This window comes from Paroedura picta, chromosome 7 (assembly GCF_049243985.1).
Source record: "Paroedura picta isolate Pp20150507F chromosome 7, Ppicta_v3.0, whole genome shotgun sequence".
NCBI lineage: Eukaryota > Metazoa > Chordata > Lepidosauria > Squamata > Gekkonidae > Paroedura > Paroedura picta.
The window spans coordinates 59316802-59336479 of record NC_135375.1 but is presented as its reverse complement, the minus strand read 5'-3'; the positions used below and the strand labels follow the sequence as shown (position 1 = coordinate 59336479).

At 43.3% G+C, this 19678-nt stretch overlaps 1 protein-coding gene across 1 annotated transcript in view; it reads right to left on the bottom strand.

The window, feature by feature from the left end:
* Positions 1–9872, bottom strand: part of CDC42SE2 (CDC42 small effector 2) — an 86471-nt gene extending 76599 nt beyond the window's left edge. The window contains exon 1 of the mRNA XM_077344479.1: positions 9342–9872. The gene's annotated coding sequence lies outside the window, so the exon portion shown is untranslated. The remainder of the gene's footprint in view (positions 1–9341) is intronic.
* Positions 9873–19678: the final 9806 nt, after the last annotated feature.

Genomic DNA, 19678 nt, shown 5'->3' with positions numbered 1-19678 from the left:
ATCAAACCATATACACATACACATACACATACACATACACACACACACACACACACACACATATATATATATACTAGTTTCAAAGCCCCTTTATAAAAAGGGGTTTTGAAAGGGGAGAAGGCGTCAGACCGGCAGGGAGGGAACCCCCAGCAGCTGCGCTTCGCGCGACTGCTGGGAGTTCCCTCGGGCGGCGGTCTGACGCTGCGAGAGGCGCGAAGCGCCTCTCGCCGCGTCAGTCCGAGAGCAACTGCGAGCCGCGCTGCGCGCGGCTCGCAGTTGCTCAGGCTGGGAATTGGAGGGACCAATCGGCAGGCGCAAAGCGCCTGCCGATTGGTCCCTCCGATTGTCTGTCGTGAGGAAGGGTCCAACCCGGACCCTTCCTCATCACGGACAAAGCCCACCTCTAGGGGGCTTAACGAATTATATAGTCCGTGGCGCCCGTGGCGCCACGGGCTGTTTAAAGATATACAAGTCCATGGTAGAGATTACTCAGTCTTGTGTCTGTCTCTTATGTTCAAGACTCTTATGTCCAAATCTAGTTACCTATTCCGATAAACCAACTAAGCCGTCACCCTCCACAGTGGCAGAAGTGGAAAAACACACAACTGAAAACATATAAGACTTCTCTCCAGCAGAAAGCATACAGATTTAACCTGTATTATGGTGGAAGGAAGCATCAACAGAAATAAGCTAGCCACTCATTACAAACAGCACACAATATATAGTTTGAAACACCACAGCCTGCTGACACAGAACAAAAGCAATTGAAGAGTCCTAGCTACACAAGAAGTCAGAGCAGACAATTCTTGTTAATATTGCTGGAGTCACTGACCTACAATCTGTAATGTTCCAGTCTGTATAGTAACTGGGGGAAGGACATAATAATCTATCTGCACAAATAATCTGCATTACTAGATACAGATCATAAAGTAATAAATGCTTGGAATCCCACATAACTAGCAATTTCCCACAAACATCAAAGCTACATGAAATTCAAATGAATTACAGGCAACTTTATTATTTAATAATACTATTCAGGTCTCCCAAATTAATCTGAAATGTTGTTGTGAGAATAATGGAGAAGAGGAGGATGTTGTAAACCACTTTGGATTCCCATTGGAGAAAAAAATAGGGTATAAATGAAGTAAATAATCATGTCTCTATTAAGGCAAGTTAAACATTAACAGTTTGTCTGCATTTCCTTCCCACCCTCTCCGGTCAAATTCATGCACATATTTTGTGCATACTATCCCTGAAAATCAGAATGATCTATCAATTTAAATATCATATCAAAGCATCATTACAATTTATAAAGCTTCTTCAAACTATGGTTTTCTATTCTAGACTTTTGCTCAGTCACATGTTATGATTTGTCAGTTCAGACACCACACCCAACTCAAGTTAGAGGTTGTAACTATGGTTTAGCATGATGGCTGAATTAAGCTCCAATCTTCTATCATTACACCACAATAGTTTCAACAGAGCTGTATGAAAGCTGTAACAAATTATTCTCCAAGCCCCCACCCACACTAGGGCATTCGATATGGCTTATACACATCCAAATCAGCATGAATCATAAATGCCTCTTGTAGACTAATTGACTATTGTCTGTACTGCAAGAGAGTTTCAAAATGGTATAAATGACCAATTTAAACTACATAGGTTGATAGTGGATTTGTATGTAGACATTTCTACCACATCAGTGGGCAGTACAAGAACAAAGGCCATTCTGTCTTCTTCCCTGAGTCTTCTCCAGAATCCTTAACCAGATGCCTGGAAGTAGTGACAAAATGGATCTAGCAGAGTCGCAAACATGGCATTCCCGTGGTTGGGTAGGAAGGGATCATGGCAAGCACGCCTGTCCACACTGGACAGTGTGCAGCTCCTAGCGACTCACTCTGCCAGGGACCTGGGGGTGATCCTGGATGCTTCCCTTACAATGGAAGCCCAGGTCACAAAGGTAGCACTGTTGGCATTTTACTACTTATGCCAAACTAAACAACTAGCGCCCTACCTGGACCCAGAGCACCTAGCCACAGTGATCCATGTGATGGTCACCTCTAGACTGGACTTCTGCAACTTACTCTACATAGGCCTACCCTTATCCTTGATCCGGAAACTACAATGGGTGCAGAACAACCAGGATTCTCACTAAGACATCATGGAGATCCCACATCTGGCTGGTACTCCAACAACTCAGCTGGCTCCCAGCTGAATTCTGGATTAAGCTTAAGGTTTTGGTAATCACCTTTAAGGCCATACACAGTCTGGGCCCAGTGTATGTGAGAGACTGCCTCCCTACCTATACCCCCAAAAGAGCTTTACACTCCACCACCTCCAACTCGCTGCGAATCCCTGGCCCCAAAGAAGCATGTCGGATCTCAACAAGGGCCAGAGCCTTTTCAGTCCTGGCCCCCACCTGGTAGAACGAGCTCCCTGAAGAAATCAGGGCCCTGCCCAAACTTCCACAATTCCACAGGGCCTGCAAAAGGGAGCTCCCCCACCAGGCATTTGTTTGAGGTCGACCGACTCAAAACATCTACAGGTTACCTCCCCCCCCCCCAGACTGAGTGGTCGAACCTACCCAGGGATTGTCAGTGTTATTGTTCTGTTGAAATGCTGTTCTGGTTGGCATGTTATATCATGATTGTTATCTGTTATGTTGTTATATGTTCTATGTAAATGTTCTACAATGTTTTATGTAAACAGCCCCGAGCTGTATGGAAGGGCAGTATAAAAATATAAATAAATAAACATACAAACAAATAAATTATATAAATAAAATAATTTCTATAGCAATAATAAAATGTTAACATCAGAATTATTAGTTCATCTGATTAAAACAACTATAGCACTGACTAAAACAACAATAGCACTATGCTTAATAAATTTTTTTGAAAGAAGTATGCAGAATTCAACGTTCCCAACACATGACCAGTTTTGCAAACCATTTTTATTTCATCTGTGGTATGCACATACCATGACAGGATTCTGTAGGGTGCAACAGAATACAATTCACTCATGGGTGTGTGCACAACCATCGTTCCCCCCTCCCCCCTTGAAGGATTCTGAACCTCCAGATTTGCATCACCCGTGAAATTGAATGTGGCATTAAAAGCAAAGAAGACAGAAATTCATCCCCAAACAGAGATTATATAATAATCGTAACCTTGTAATGGTTTTGTATGTCTATGAGCCACGTGCTGCCTCGAGTTATTCAGCAAACAAATGGGTTGCTGTCTTTGGATCCTGTTTTATACATGTAGGACAAATAGTTCATTGTTCTGCTCCAGAACAGTTTCAGAGAACTAAATATTTTATCCCTACTTGTGTCTTAAAGTACCACTATAAATACTGAACTGTAAAGATATGCAAAGTAAGATTTAGAAGAAGTGATAATCATCTTGAGATCTAAGGAACCTTTCAAGCTACCTGTTCCAAATTATCAAACGATTATAAAAAATGCTGATACACATGGTTCATTTGTAGCTTGCACTTTTTCATTCTAATAGCTTATTTCATGAAGCATGAGGAGAAGGTGATGTGTATATGCAAACTCATGAGTAGACTGAGACAAATCAAACCAAGCTGACCAAGCATTAATATGGCAAAGAGGAAATATATATATTGAGAAGGGAAATTGGCAAACTGTCCATAATCTTTATTCAGGCCCTAAAAATTAGAATCAAATCTGTTCATTCAGATTTTAAACTTCTCAGGCTCATCTGAGCCTTAATAATTATTATGATTCTGCACAAACTCATTTGAAAGTCTGTCCACATGGGTCAGAGATACAGCCACTGACATTTTTAGTCACTTCTATCACTTCTGGACAGCAATTCATGTGAGCATGGCAGCTTATTTTTCAGCTGCCATACAATGCACAAATCATCACCAGGAAGCATAAAGGCTACAAGCATATGGCTACAGCTGTACCTATCATGTTGAATGAGGTCATAAATGGAGGAAGTGTTATAATGTTGGTTACAATGTGGCAGTAATGAGGAGTGAGCATCAGACTCATGCACCCTCCCAACTTCACATACAGTCTTTAATAAGAACTGTGGCACAGATACAAACTCAGATACAAATAAGTTCCTCTTATATGACCCATCCTCCATGGCAAGGGCTGAACAGATTGTGCAAGGACGTACATACTTAAACATATTTTTTTCTTCAGTTCTTACTAAAAAAAAAAGTTACATAGCGCACATGGCAGAAAACATGGTTGAATAAACCTTTCAGAACAGAATGTGCAAATGGAAGCCTTACATAAAGAGAACAATAACTGCACACTGTGGAGATCTCTACATGCGTCTCTTACAGTATACTGAAGTCCTAACTGTTTATTTGATAAATTCCACAAGAACTCAATTACATATTCAATTCAATCCAATTTGAGTTATGGAGAGAATTCCTAGGTATATTTTTGTATTAGCAGATTGGTCGGAAATTTATTTAGGTACACTAAAGAAGATTAGCACAATAAAATATTCTGGTCTCTGAAAAGGGTCATGTTCTCTATTAGATTGGATCCATTATGTTACTTAAAGACTCACCATATAGTGACCCAGTAGATGTATCAGCTTAGGTTTCCTTATTCTGTTAAGAGTTGGGTTTTTTTTTTTAATAAGCTGATTTTTACTACCAGGAGGAGTCTCAAAGTGACTTACAATTGACTTCCCTTCCCCATCCCACAACAGGTACCCTGTGTGGTAGGTGGGGTTGAGAGAGCTCTGATATTACAGCAGAACAGCACTATCAGGGCTGTGATGAGCTCAAGATCACTCAGCTGGCTACATGTAGAGGAGTGGGGAATCAAACCCAGCTTGCCAGATTAGAAGCTGCTGCTCTTAACCTCTACCCCAAGCTGTGTGTTAGGACTGCTCCAGGTTGTCCACTGAAACTAACAGTCTAATTCCCGTGTATCTGAAAAGAATAACTTGCACTCAGTACTGTTGCACCAACCATGTATTAAGCTGTCTTCTGGAAGCTTGCTGGGATTTTTAGATTTCAGGACTTGTGGAGGTGACCTGGGCTGCAGCATTACAATTAGAGGAAGAAAATGGCTCTTAGAAGCAGGATCAATCCCTGGTACTGCCATAGCTATGTCAGCAATCTTGTTCTTATTCCTTGTTGGTAGTTGCCCCATGTTTCTGCTGCTTCTAGGAAATAAGTCTTTAACATGATGGGAAAACAGCACAAGTAGGTAGCCTATGATTTGCTGTCTTCAGCAACTGGCTGAGGAAGGCAGAATGGATGAGTTTTTTGACCTTCCTCAGTTGAGCAGAAGTGCTCGCTATCCTTCCCCTCTCATATCCCCTAAATGAAAGGCATTTTAAAATAACTGCGTGCCGTTTCCTCTCCTTTCTCTTTTACGCTTGCACCCTCTCAGCCATAGAACAGGAGATTGCTTCAGGTGCAAGCATCTCTTAAACTTTATGTAGCAGATCTCAGCTGTGATGAATTAAAAAACAAAAACAGTAGGTGCCTGGCAGACCTTCCAAGATGTGGCAGAAATACTGTGTTTACTTCGTAGGGGGAAGGGAAGGGTAGATACAGTACTATTTACTATAGTGGTACTCAGTGGTTTGGAGGCCACCTGTGGCTCTTCAGAGCACTATCTCCAATGCGGCATCCACCCCATATTCCAGGAAACTGGGCTAAGCCATTGCCCAGAAAGGCTTGTGAGTGGCAAGTAGTCTATATGTTTTAAAACTTTACTTTAATAAGCAGAACATCTTGGGAACGAGGAGGGGATTCCCCAATAAGAACTTTGAAAGGAAGACAGGCAGGGAAAAGAAAGAACAGGCACTATGACTTCTCAGGTCAGAAATGCTAGAGGTCCCACAGCCCAAAAAACAGCAAGCAAGATTATACCCTTTTACACTATGTTATTTCACTGCTTCCAAAAAACAGGCACTCACTTATTTTTTTCATTTTGCTCCCATAACTTTCACAGGGCAGAGAAAGAATACTTTTAATCAGAGCTCTTCTCCCCATTTCTCCTAGAAAAACTGCTTACTAAAGTACTTTCTGCAACTTTCCCTACAGACAGAGGTGTTTTTATATTCACTGGAACATAACTATAAGGAAGACAAAGCACTCACATCTGAATGGTAGCTTAGTCTGAAAAATGGACAAGTTCACATTCATTTTTCCACATGCAAAGGTATTTTTAAGTTAACAGTGTGCTCAGTGATTTGTGTTCATGTGATGTTTGGGTCTAGGGAGTGTGACTTATGAGACGGGCCTATAGGAAGACTTCCATTTGTTGATATTGTGATCTTGTTATGATTCACCTTTTGGATTTTCCTATGAGTCTAGGGACCCATAACTGCTCTCAGTAGCCCTGATGCTACAAAGAAATTAACACCAGATTACTATATAGAAAATGAGCCTCTTGTGGTGCAGAGTGGTAAGGCAGCAGTCATGCAGTCTGAAAGCTCTGCCCATGAGGCTGGGAGTTCAAACCCAGCAGCCGGCTCAAGGTTGACTCAGCCTTCCATCCTTCTGAGGTACCCAGCTTGCTGGGGGGTAAATGGTAATGACTGGGGAAGGCACTGGCAAACCACCCCGTATTGAGTCTGCCATGAAAACGCTAGAGGGAGTCACCCCAAGGGTCAGACGTGACTCGGTGCTTGCACAGGGGATACCTTTACCTTTACTATATAGAAAATAGTCAAAAGACACGTTCAGATGTTTAATAAGTTCCCCATGCCCAATACATCTTAAAACACTTACTAGCCATCATCTATCAAGTTGCCAATCCATCTGTCAATTTACAGTGGCATGTGCTGTTCCCCTCCAACTACTATTCCTCCCCCAAAGTATGGGGGCATTATGATATTGACTGATTTGTTTTCAATTCCCTTCCTAATTACCCCCAACACAGCATTTGCCTTTTTTAAGTGCACTGAGCAAATATCTTCACTGAGTTATCTATCACAACTTCTTTGCTCGGTGTTTATTTTGGGATAATTTGCATAGGATAGAAAGGTAGGCTGAGTGCATGTCAGAAAATGACTTGCTAGAACAGCAAGCTGAAAAAGTAGACAAGAGAATCATACCTGCTCAAAACAGTCATTTTAGCTTCTCAGAGGCAGATCACTGGAACTACTTTAACATACCCTACTGCAGTTCAACTGCATAATATTGTTCTATGCTTATAAATGACCACAGGTCAAGGTCCAATTGCTAGGTTTCGTTTTTGAGCAAGTCTTTGACTGCATTTTATAACATGGGTATAGTCATATTTGTATTCCCTCCATGCCATCTTAGAAGTATTGGGAAATGAATGCAGAAAGCACCATCTTGATGGTTACACCAGATGAAAAAGCACATATTTAATGATTTCACATTATTATAAACTGCTTCTCAGAGAAGTACTGTTTTATGATAATCATTTTAAGATTTAAAAAGTTCAGTGTTTTGTGCAGTTTTTATGCTGTGGGTAGAAGTTTAACATTGGGTTTTTAATGCCAGGTTTTTGTTAACAACGTATAAGGTGTTTTGTTTTGTGTGCTACCCTGAGAATGTTCTCTGTTCAAAATTTTCTAAATAACCTTTAAACCTTTTAAAGTAGTGTGAATCCATATATGCAAAAGCTTCATAGTTATTCAAGTTTACTATGCAATGGTGTCTCTTTAAAAAATACTACTTAAACCTGTCTAGCTCAACACTATCCGTGTTACTGCTTGCTAATTTTAAACAGGTAGCCCCTAACATTCCTTCAAGATTTTTCAGTGCTGCAGTATATAAAAATGGATAACTCTGTATCATCTGGTAAGGAGAACAATTTGTTTCTAAATCATATTCACATCAAAAGACCACACCTCCTGAGCCAGACATACAAATTGCAGCCTAAAGAAATCAACAGACAGAATTTTCCATACAGAATTAACCTAAAGCCAGATTTTAAAGTGAGCAAGAAGGTTGATGGTCTAAAATCAACTGAGAAAAAGCACCGCAGTTCTAAACGTATCTTAATAACTTCATATACAAAATACAAGAATCAGATACAGCCTAACTCATACATGAATGTTACAGTGACAATTACACCATACTAGGCAGTTTCCCTATTTGTAATGCATTTCTCCTACAAGCATAGTGTTTTGACAATTGTACGTTTCAAAAAATAAGACCAATTTTTAAGTATCTTGCATGGGTTTGGAGGTATGGGAGAGAAGAGGGACTGAAATATCATACCACACATGTACAGGGGAAAGCACCCTGCCAATATGTACTGTTGCCAGTGCTGCATTACAGACTCCTTACCACACCCTCTCTTCCAGAGGGGAAAAAAAGTAAAGAAGCCTCCATTTGCCCTTGAGCCCAGGAAATACTGACTTGGAACAACCTGTTCAAGGAACCACCTGCCTCCATCTCATTCGCACTCAACCATGTAAAGGCAACATTATTTTTAATTATTTACAACTGTTAATGTCTTATCCTTCCAACAAGAGGAAGAACCTCACTCATTGCTAAAGGTTTATTCTTTCAATTTTCCAAACAGCTATTCTTATGAGAGCACCCACATCCTCCTGTGGAAAACTTGTCCTCTAGCCAGAATGAAGCAAACCTGGCATCTGAAGCTATTGGAAAGGAGAGAGGGAGAAATAAAATAAAAGGCAGTGATGATGATTCACTTGCCCTGTTTTTTTAGTCTTTAGGCTGGGCTATAAAAATAACGTTATTTATTTATTGTTGTTACTATTATTATTAGAATGTTGCCGAGACATTTTGAGGAAGGGATGAAATCAGCCAAAGTGTAGGATTTAGAATTTTATTTAAAAAATAAGAAATTACAAAAGGAGGCTTGTGCGCTGAATGACTGTTGCCTTCGGAAGAAGATGGCAGAGGTTCAGCCACCGCTCCTCATCCACCCGTTTCAACTCCCGACACCGCGCGCGACCGGTCAAAGCACCCCCATTTCCCCACCCCCGGCTTTCCCTCTTGCGGCGGCGAGGCTTGCTCGCGACTTTAGGTTGTCGCCAGGTTATTTCCCACCTCGCACCGCTCCTTGCGCACGGAAGGCAGGGCACTGCCATGTACCGCGGAACACATTCCCTGCACCGACTGGCCGCGGCCGCCACAACGCTGTGGCCGCCCTCCCCTGGCCGAGCTTCATTTTTATATTAAGTGATTTATTTCCTTGTGACTACAAGGAACCCCCCTCCCCCCTCCCTTTGTTGAGCTGCCTTCAGCTGGAAGGAGGCAGAGCGCCGTGTGACCAGCAGTCCTGGGTGAGGGAATCAGGCCGGGGGGGGGGGGGTGATCAGGGAAGAGCGCTGAGCCCCAGACTTCCACCGCCCCTGAGCCTCTGCCCGCCCGCCACTCACCTTCCCCGGCGGCCGCGTCCCTGCCCTTTGTTCGGCTTTTTGCGGTGCCCTCTTGTCGGCTGGCGTTTCGGCGAGTCGCCTCCTCGCAGCCCCGGGGATGGCGAAGCAGAGGCTGCTCCGAGCCGCCGCCGCCCTCCCTTGCTTCCTCGCCCTCAGCTCTGCGGCTACTAGCTAGCTCTGCCTTCCGCTGCGGCGCGCTTTGAGTGTCACAGAAGCCTTCCGCGCGGAGCGAGCAGCCCGGGTGGCAGATGGAAGCGGCGGCGGCTCCCGTCCCTGTCGGAGCGCCCCGGGAGGAGGGCAGGGGCGGAACCTAACCCAGGCCCTGACACGGGGAGGGGGGGGGGGAGAGACAGAGCGAGGGAGAATGCCCCTGCAGAAGGGCTGCGAATGCCAGCGCGCTTCGGAGGAATGAAAGAGGGCCGCGCGTAAGCGGCGTGGGACCGGAGAGGCAGAAGGAGCAGCAAGCCGGCGCCAATCAACTGCACCGGGGCGGGGATGCTGTCAAATGGCAATGGCCCCAAAGGATGGGGACGAGCAACGGACTATGGCACGTCTTCACGACCAACATTAAACAGGTTTAATTTGGCATCGCTTCCCCGACAGGATTCTGGGACTTGTAGTTTTAGACACGGACTCAGGAAACCTTCGTGCCCCCCCCCCCCCCCATACCGCTTCCAAAGCTTGTCGGCGGAAGCGAGACTTGCTGCTATCGTGTGCTGATTTGGTCGATATGCCAAATAGTTTTCTTGTGGTAAAGCGTTGGCTTAATGATTCCAATATACGCCTTCTTCCGCTGCATTTTAGTCATTTACTGAAAGGCGCAGCTGGCGGAATTGGCCAGTGAAAAATGGTTGCCAACCTCCAGGTGAGGGCTGGAAATCTCCCAGAATTACAACTGAATTACAGAAGCCAGACCTATTAGAGAAAATGGAGGGTAGACCCTCTTGCATTATTCTTTTCTGGGGTCACTTCCCTCTCGAAACCTCAACCCTTGCAGACTCTCTGCATGAAATTTCAGGAATTTCCCAAACTAGAACTGGCAATTGTAGCTGTGAGTATCGATCTAGCATCGATCACTTCCTTCAGCAGGTCTGTCTCTTGACAAACCTTCCTTGTGCTGCAGTCTTGAGAATCAGCTTGGTGTAGTGGGTAAGAGTGGTGGTCTTTAATCTGGAGAACCAGGTTTGATTCCTCCACATGCAGCCAGCTGGGTGACCTTGAGCTAGGCACAGTTCTCTCAGTGCCACCTAACTCACAGAAAATCAAACCTGGGGGGAAGAGGAAGGGGAGCCACTTGGAAACTCCTTTGGATAGTGAAATGTAGAGTACAAAAAATTATCTTCCTTAGTCACAGCTTGCCCCCTTCTTAAGCTCTCCAAGACTGCCATTTCACTTCTTTTCCTCTATCAATTTTTACAACCCCTTCTTGTACCTTCAGGTTCTTCTGTTCACCGTTCTGCACCCTTCCTTCAGTGTTCTTACCTGAGGTTTCCCTATATGCTAGGACTTTCACCTAGTCTCAGATTTCCTCTTTTTTATGTACAAATCTCAACAAAATGAAAACATTACCTTCTCTGAGGAAAGCTGTACTTCCTATTGTTTACTTCTCTAAGCAACTGATTTATACCCACCTTACAACAGGGGGTATTGGGAGTCAAATATAAATATATCAAAGGAATATTCCAGGTTTCTTGAAAATGCCTGGGAATATCAGAGAAGCAAGTGAACTGAAAACTGCAGTTTGAACATGAAGAAGCCTCAATCAAACTGCCTATACCTGTTCTACTTTGTTAATAGTGTATACATAGTTATTCTGTATTAACAGAAATGTTCATACATCCATTTTGGAAAAATGATTGCTGCTGTCTTGTATCTCACAGCAAGTAATACTGGATAGATACTGGCTGGACAGATTCTTTTCATGGATGCTTTAAACTGATCCTGCATTGGGCAGGGAGTTGGACTAGATGGCCTGCATGGACCCTTCCATCTCTATGATTCTATAAATACTGTTGTCAAATACCCTAGAAACCTTGGATGGTTTCACGCCTCTCTGATTCCTTCCTCTCACTTTCCTTCCAATCTCATCATTGTCTAATTGGCCTCCATGTTGCCGTTACCATACAGTCCTATGCAGAGCCAATTCTAAACCCATCAAAATAAACATATTTAGACTGAGGTAATACTGAGACCGAGTCTGCATGGAGGCATAAAACTCATGCCTCCTCCTGCTTGCAAATATGTAGTTGGAAGCCATGCATTGCAAGCTTCTTGACGGGAGATCCCTCCTGCATTTTCCCATAGCCTTATTGTGGCAACGGAAAACAACATGTTCTTCTCCCCCCGTTCCTCGGCTTGTCAATCACCGCAAGCCACCAATCCCTGCACACCAGTTATATCGGGGGCTTAAAACTTCCTTCATCCCCCTGAGCCCTGAAATTAATTTAAAAAACAAAGTGCACTTCCGCATTGCTACAGAGCAGTGGTTCTCAACCACTCAGTCTTGGCGACCCCTACTGTAATGGTGGAAGGGTTGCTACCTGCACACATGTGGGTAGTGTGCGTGTGCAAGCATGCGCATGATTTCACACGCGCATGCAGGCACACAACAGTCAGACGCGGCATGGAGGCAGCCATGGCTTATCCACTGCTGCTGCCTGCCACCTGCTGCCGCCCGCCACCACTTTCCGGGCACTTCAGAGTAACGGGGTAACCAGCAGGTGGGTGGCGAGAGTGGGGCGGGCGAGGAGGGGCCACAGTGCCTGGAAGAGCCTCTGGAGAGGCAGGCCTGATGGGAGGCTTGGCGGCGGCATGGGCAGACAGGACGCATCGTGCTGGGCCAGCAGCACCACTTCCTGCAGCCTCCTGCTGCCTCCAGCTACTGCTGCCTCTGTCCAGCACCATCAGCCGCCGCTGCAGTGGCCACCAATCCGGTGACCCCTGGGAAGGGACCAGGCGACCCCAGTTGGGGTCAGGACCCCAAGGTTGGGAACCACTGCTATAGAAAAATGCCACAACACTGAAACATTTCCTCTTTTTGGGATTCTTCCTGTAATAGTCTTTGTTTTTGTTTAGGTAGATTTCTGGTTGGCTGGCCATGGTAACTGAACACCAATGAGTGATTGTGTGTTCACAGTAAGGTTTAAAAACAAAGACCATGGACACCTAGCTGATAGGGAGAGGGCTGCTTCATCGCACGCAACCCCCACTTCCCTGTTTTTACCCCACTACCAGAAAACACAAACGGGAATGTGTTTTCACAGCCCAATCCCAAAATGACCATGGACAGTGTGGATAACATTTTATTTTTACATGGAGAACAAAGCTTTGCAGTCCTGCAGTAATGTGGACTGTGACATTTTTTTAAAAATCACGATTAGGAAATGGAGAGGGGTGGGTGGGTGTGAGGGCTGGCAAAATGCTGCCTAGAATGTCACACATTTTTCCTTCCACACAGGCTTGCCCCCTGTTTGCTCCCCAGATTGTCATGTGGCAAGAGGTGGCAAATCAAGTTTTAGTGATTTCCCTCATTGCAAAACAAATTTGACTCGTGCCAGACACTTGAGAGGTCTGGGTTGCTGCTGATGTTATGTGGAAGCAGCACTAAAACCCGAGAGCAATGAAAGGCTGTCCTCGGGGCAAATTCCCTGTGCGGAATCTGTCTGAAAACTGTACTGTTAATATTGAGGGGCTTTTCGCACGCCTTCAAAATCGCACAATGGTTGCCAATTGAAAACGCTATTGATTTGCCGTTATGCACAACGTCGTTGACAATCTGCCACACACCTGAAACCGATCCGCAAAAAGTGCTTCCTTGTAGCGCTTTCAGGGAAATCCCCAAAAGTGGATTCACCCTCCGGAAAGCGATACACTCCTGCAACCAATCTGCAACACTAGCGAAAAAGACCTGTGCGTTAACATTGTTGCGGTTTCTACAAAGTCCCTCCCCCTGGCTCTCTCCTCTGATCTTCCGGCGAAGCGATCGCCATTTTTTTTTTTCTCCGAGCGAGCGGGGATAAACGCACCAGCGAGCCTCTTTCTGTTTAGAGGCTTCCCCAGCTTCAGTCCCTCCCCAGAGTCACTAAGCACAAACAACACTTTGGACACAAACAACAGAGAAGCCCGTTTGCTGATGTATTTTCCCTTTATTTTTTACACGAAAATCAGGCCCGTGAGAGGGGGGGGGATTTTTTTTTTCACTCGGAGGCAGCGTGGCAACGATCAAACGACAGCTCAAACACACCGGGCAGCTGGATGGGTCTCTCCGTTGCAACGAATCAACACAGATTCGTTGCAATGGGTGTGTTTTTTATTTAAAAAACCCTTTCTTAAAGGGAAAGGGGCTGTTTGGGAGCATGCTAACGGCTGCCCATTGGCTGCTTGACGGCCAGGGGCGGGACGAGCTTGGCAAGAGCGCTTCCTTTCTAGCGATTTTTGCCGAGACCAGAAGCCTGTGGGAAACGCTACAAAGCGCAACTGGATTCCACTACAAAGGCAGGTATGCATAACGACGAATTCCACTATTTTAAATGGCGATTTTTCATTCAGCAACCAATTTGCTACAAAGATCCCGGTGCGGAAAGCCCCTCAGTAATCTGCTCTGATGTCACAAAGTAGTAACATAGCCACTGAATGGTTTCCAATATTTTCAAGGGAAAACCACTGTCAGATCACATTTGCTGTTTATGGTACATAGTTTCTCTGAAATCGCTAACATCATATGGTTACTAAGTTACAACACTTCCTTGTGTTCATACCAGAGGGGTAGGCTTGTTAGTATTTTACAGAAAAACAAAAGTGAATCTATACAGAAGGGGGGGGGGGAATGAATGCAGCAAAATGGTTTTGCATGTGCATTACAGATCGACTTACAGAAAAGACATATACGTAAGCTTAATGCTTAATGCTCAACATCAAGAAAACAAAGATCATGGCATCCGACCCTCTCAATTCCTGGCTAATAGATGGGGAAGAAATGGAGATAGTGACAGATTTTATTTTCCTGGGCTCCAAGATCACTGCAAATGGGGACTGCAGCAAAGAAATTAAAAGACGCTTGCTCCTGGGGAGGAAAGCTATGGCAAGTCTAGGAAACATCCTAAAAAGCAGAGACATCACCCTGCCAACAAAAGTGCGTTTAGTCAAGGCTATGGTCTTCCCATTTGCAATGTATGGGTGCGAAAGTTGGACCATAAGGAAGGCCAAGCGTCAAAGAATTGAGGCTTTTGAACTCTGGTGCTGGAGAAGACTCTTGCGAGTCCCTTGGACTGCAAGGCGAACAAACCGGTCAGTCCTAGAGGAGATCAGCCCTGACTGCTCCTTAGAAGGCCAGATCCTGAAGATGAAACTCAAATACTTTGGCCACCTCATGAGAAGGAAGGACTCCCTGGAGAAGAGCCTAATGCTGGGAGTGATCGAGGGCAAAAGAAGAAGGGGATGACAGAGAATGAGGTGGCTGGATGGAGTCACTGAAGCAGTCGGTGCAAACTTAAATGGACTCCGGGGAATGGTAGAGGACAGGAAGGCCTGGAGGATCATTGTCCATGGGGTTGCGATGGGTCGGACACGACTTCGCACGTAACAATAACAACAACAAATGCTTAACCCAACCTGAGCCGTATTGGGAGAGTGGCATAGAAATTTAATTAATAATACTAATATCAACAACAATAATATTCTTGCATCTGTTTATCTATTCAAAGAATTTATACCTTGTTTTTGCAAGTGTCTTTCCCCCCACACATGACAATAAAAGCAGAGGAGAACTATTAGAAATTGATATATCGGTTATAGACTCAGTATGCTAGATGATCATGGCTCATTCATTATCTGTCTGGCTAATTTACTCCATATGACTGTTATGGAGTGTGTGTGTGTATGTGAGAGAGAGAGAAAGAGAGAGAGAGAGGTATATATAATCCAGTGCACAATAGTGTCTGTATAAACCAAAATATTTCTGTAACATGGATGCAAACTCCTTTAAAGCCGCTAACCACATACTGATGTGAGGATTGTCCAAAGCACTTCCAGTGCCCTTCTCCTTTCCTCTCATTTTAGCAATAGGGAGGGCCAAGGGGAGGGAGTCCCTTACTTTGTTTATTGAGCTACAGGGCCAGCCTGAGAGATGCCAAGCTCCACAGTTATTACAGGAAGCTAGATGACAGGGATTCTCCCTCAAGCTTGTGAGTGTCAAATGCACTGGCAATTTTGAGGGAACATAAACCAATCAGCAACATAATAAACCACTGAAGCCACTCAAGTCCCACTTGCCCCCTTGGCTGCTAGAGCATTTGGATGCAACAGGCAGAGAGAGTAACGAAGCGCTTTCTGGCACAGGACTTCTGAACAATGGGAAATCCAACCAGATGGAGGTAGTTGTATTTATTACCCAGTTATTTATGCATCTTGACTCTAACTAGCCCCTCCTGACAACTCCCCCCTCACAAGCCTATATGTAAAGTTTGAGGAAATCCATGTATCTTAAGGAGTGTCCAGCTATCCATGCTAAATCTCTCCATTCCACTTATACCCAGAATCGAATTTTTGTCGGACTTGGACTCAAACTCAGGGCATTTCCGCACCCGTTAAATGTAGCATCATGCCAGTCAATTGCAAGCTGAATGTTCTGGCCCCTGCACATGATATCGGCCACATCCAGTTGACAGCTCGCTACATCCTCCATTTTAAAGTGCTTCTTTGGGAATAACTATCCCAAAAACTGCTAGCTATCAGAGAACAACCAGCAGAAGGAAGGCACGGAGGCTCAAGCATGCTAAAGTTACCTGCTTCTTCCTGCCCTTGCACACACCTCCCTCTCCCTTGTTCCCAGGGACATGAATTTATTTTTTTAAATGTCTATGTGCCTGGAGCAATGAATAGGCAGACACACATCTAGACAATACCAAAAATGAAAGAATCTTTTATTCAACACAGTGTGCCTCTTGAAAGCCCCCCCCCCCCAAATCAGGAACAATATTAATTTTTTAATTTATCAAAGGACTTGTGATCCCATAATGGGTGGTGTCCAAAAAGTACTATTCACCTATGATTCCATGCATAGGCATTGCAACAGAGAAGTATGAATTACAAAAAGATAAATTAAAAAAAATTAGCGGATATCTCAAGAACTTCAAACTACATCAAAATATGGAGAAAGGGAAATGGGTGCCTGAATTGATTTAGAGGCGGAAGCGCGATTCATATAAGGCAAGTTGCTGTCTTCCACCAGCAGATGAGGAGGGCAAGATGCGCAAAAAGAAGGCAAAGGAGAGACAGCAAAAAGGTGAGGAGGGCCTGGGAGGCGCGATAAAATTTAGCGCTTTGCCATTCTGCATGCGTGACGGTATTTTTACTAATGTGGGGATATTCCCTCAGTTCTCACATCTGTTTATTAACTCTTGTATTTATATGCTGATTTACTGCTGTTCACAGATTTTACCAACAGCCTTAACCCAATTTCAGCTATAATTATAATTATAAGGGTCTTTGCAAAGCTGAATGGGGCATTTTCACCCCCACTGATGGTTGATAACTCTACTTGTTTTAGAAAAAAGAATCTCCAGCCTACTGTTTAAGGCAGACAATGACTAAGACAGCCTTTCTCAACCTTTTTACCATTGAGAACCCCCTGAAATATTCTTCAGCTTTCAAGAACCCCCTGAAGTGGTGTGATCATGCTGAATACAGTTGGCACGCATAGCTCTGTACATAACCACATGGGGCTCTTCCCCTTATAACCCCTCTCTAGGCCCATCATTGGCCATTTTGGGAGGGGTGGGTGAGTCGGCATGAGCCTATATGGTCACATCAGCCAATAAATGTTTAACAAATTTAAAATATATTTTAAAAATTAATTAACTTCCATCTGTGAAACCCTTCCAGGGCCTGTTTCACGAAATCGTGGTTGAGAAAGCCTGATCTAAGAACATGTTCCTCAGAGTAAGTCCATTGGATGGAGCTGAGTAGGATTCCGAACAGCTCCCCTTAAGAATCCTCTGGTTTTAATTTTACGTCAAGTTTTAAATTAAGTTTTATTTTGATTGTGTTGACTATATTAGATTGTAAACCTCTTTTGTTATGCACTTTGTATATAAGGCCTAGGAATTTTAAAGTTCCAGAACATAGTAAATAATATTAAGGCAAATATATTCAACTCTCTCAACTTTTTAACATTATTGATGTCCTTCTAAAAATTAAATGCTCAAATCTTGGCATATATAAATGTTCTTAGATTTTTCTAAGAGGTCTTGCTCAGCTCATAATTGACTTGCACATGCACATTATTGATTGCTTCCTGGAAAATTTGGTCCCCAAGATTAGTAAGGTTGCAGAGCTGTATGGAAACTCAACTATACCAAAACTCCCCCAGAAAACACAATCTGGAACTAGACTGCAGGTAATATCACACAATAATTTGCAAGAAACAAGAGATCTAACTTCCAAGTGGAGATTGTTCACCAAACTAAAATCACATTGTTCACTGCAATCAACAGGCTTTTTCTGTGGCAGTCCCACTTCTATGGAATCAGTTGCCCTTTGCATCTTTGCCACTCTTCAGGTAACGATAGATATTTTTATGAGTGCAGTTTTAGGCTTGCATAACTTTTAATCTTTTAAACTTATGTATATAATTGTTTTTGTTGGGAAACAATTCAGGGAAAACAGTATACAGGTATCTTAAATACATAAACAAAGGACAAAACTGATTTGCAACCCAGTTTCAGAGGGGAAATTATTTATTAACTTTCCGCTGTAATCTATGGACACTTTTCCAGGAGCAATTCCAACTAGAACTGCTCCTTTGGTGACATAATTAACCAAAATCATCTGTAGAACCTGTACCTGTAGCAGGGTTTTCAAAGACAATAAAACTATTATTTCCTATGAGCTTACTAGGTATAAACAGTGACAAAACTTAAACTCAAACGAAAACCCTTTTTGTGTAAATGCTTTTCAATATAGCTATTGTAGGTGAGCTTTGCAACTCTGATTCTGAACTTAGATACTTTATAAAATGTTCTTCAAATCACTACTTTTTAATACACCATCCATTATGCAGGTCACTGACCATAACAATAAATAAATAAATGCTTCATCCTTCCTTTTTAACCAAGTTAATTTACTTAATTGGACCAGAAACCTTCTTGCAGATGTAGTTTGGCCTTCATGCAAGTTTCTTAATCATTTGGCTGCCAATAGCATTCACTGCATTCAATGACTCAAAAATTGTTGGAATTTTTATGTGCAGCTCTTGTTCTGTCCATTTTGGATGATTTTACTTCCAGCTACAAAATGGAGAGATTCTCTTCTTGGGGATAGGGAGAATCAGTGTCAGCCAAGGCCAGTGTTCTCCAAATGTCATGCTGGGTAGCTCTGGCCCTACCTCTTTGTCTCGGGAACCTCACAAGGGTGGCTGAAAATTGCCTGTGAGCTATTATTTAGTAAGGAGAGCCAAACAATCTCAGTTTTTAAACGAATAAACCATAGTGCTACAGTTTAGTGAATCATTTCAGCCTACATAGACAAACACATTTTATTCAGCATCTGACTTGTCACAGAGCAAAGTTCATTCTTGGGTGTAACTCTGTAATCTACCATGATATTCATGAGTAAACAGTAGGTTTTTCCTGAAAGAGTATATTACAACCATGAGACACATTTCCAAAACACCCATGATGTTTAAACTGAAAACAGAATGGACTTCAAGCGGGCGGGCTGGAGGTTGAGGAAAAGCTTCCTAACGCCTTCCTGCCCACTCAGTACTTTTCTCTGAAGTTCAGGATCCCTTTCATTCCACTCCTTTATTCTAAGTCCTACAATGCAGATACAAACTTTAAGTACAGTGGCACCTTTAAGACCACAAAAAGCTTATACCCAGAAGAAAACTTTGTTGGTCTTTAAGGTGCTACTAGACTCAAATGTTGATTCCCTATTTTAGACCAACACAGCTACCCAACTGAATGCAGATACAGTTTGTCATGCAGGCATGAGAAATACAGTGTACCCCTAAATATAGTTGCACCAACTGAAAATAATGGTTTAGAAATATACTTATGGGTGTATTGTATGTCTGCTATAATACCCAGGCCAATCTGCAAATTCTCTACCATATATTTATGTCATTTCAGAATTTAAAAATAAATAAATCCATTATGTCTCATGAAACGGTAGAAATAAGTTGTGTATATATGAAGTGGGACCAAAAAAGGAGGATCATTGCTGCCATGCTGTAGTCCAGAGTATTCTGGGTAGTGGCCAGGGGTACATATTTGGTTCATACAGGGCACTGGCCAAGTTTCTCGTGTAAAACAAGAGCATGTCCGGAAAAAAATCCAATG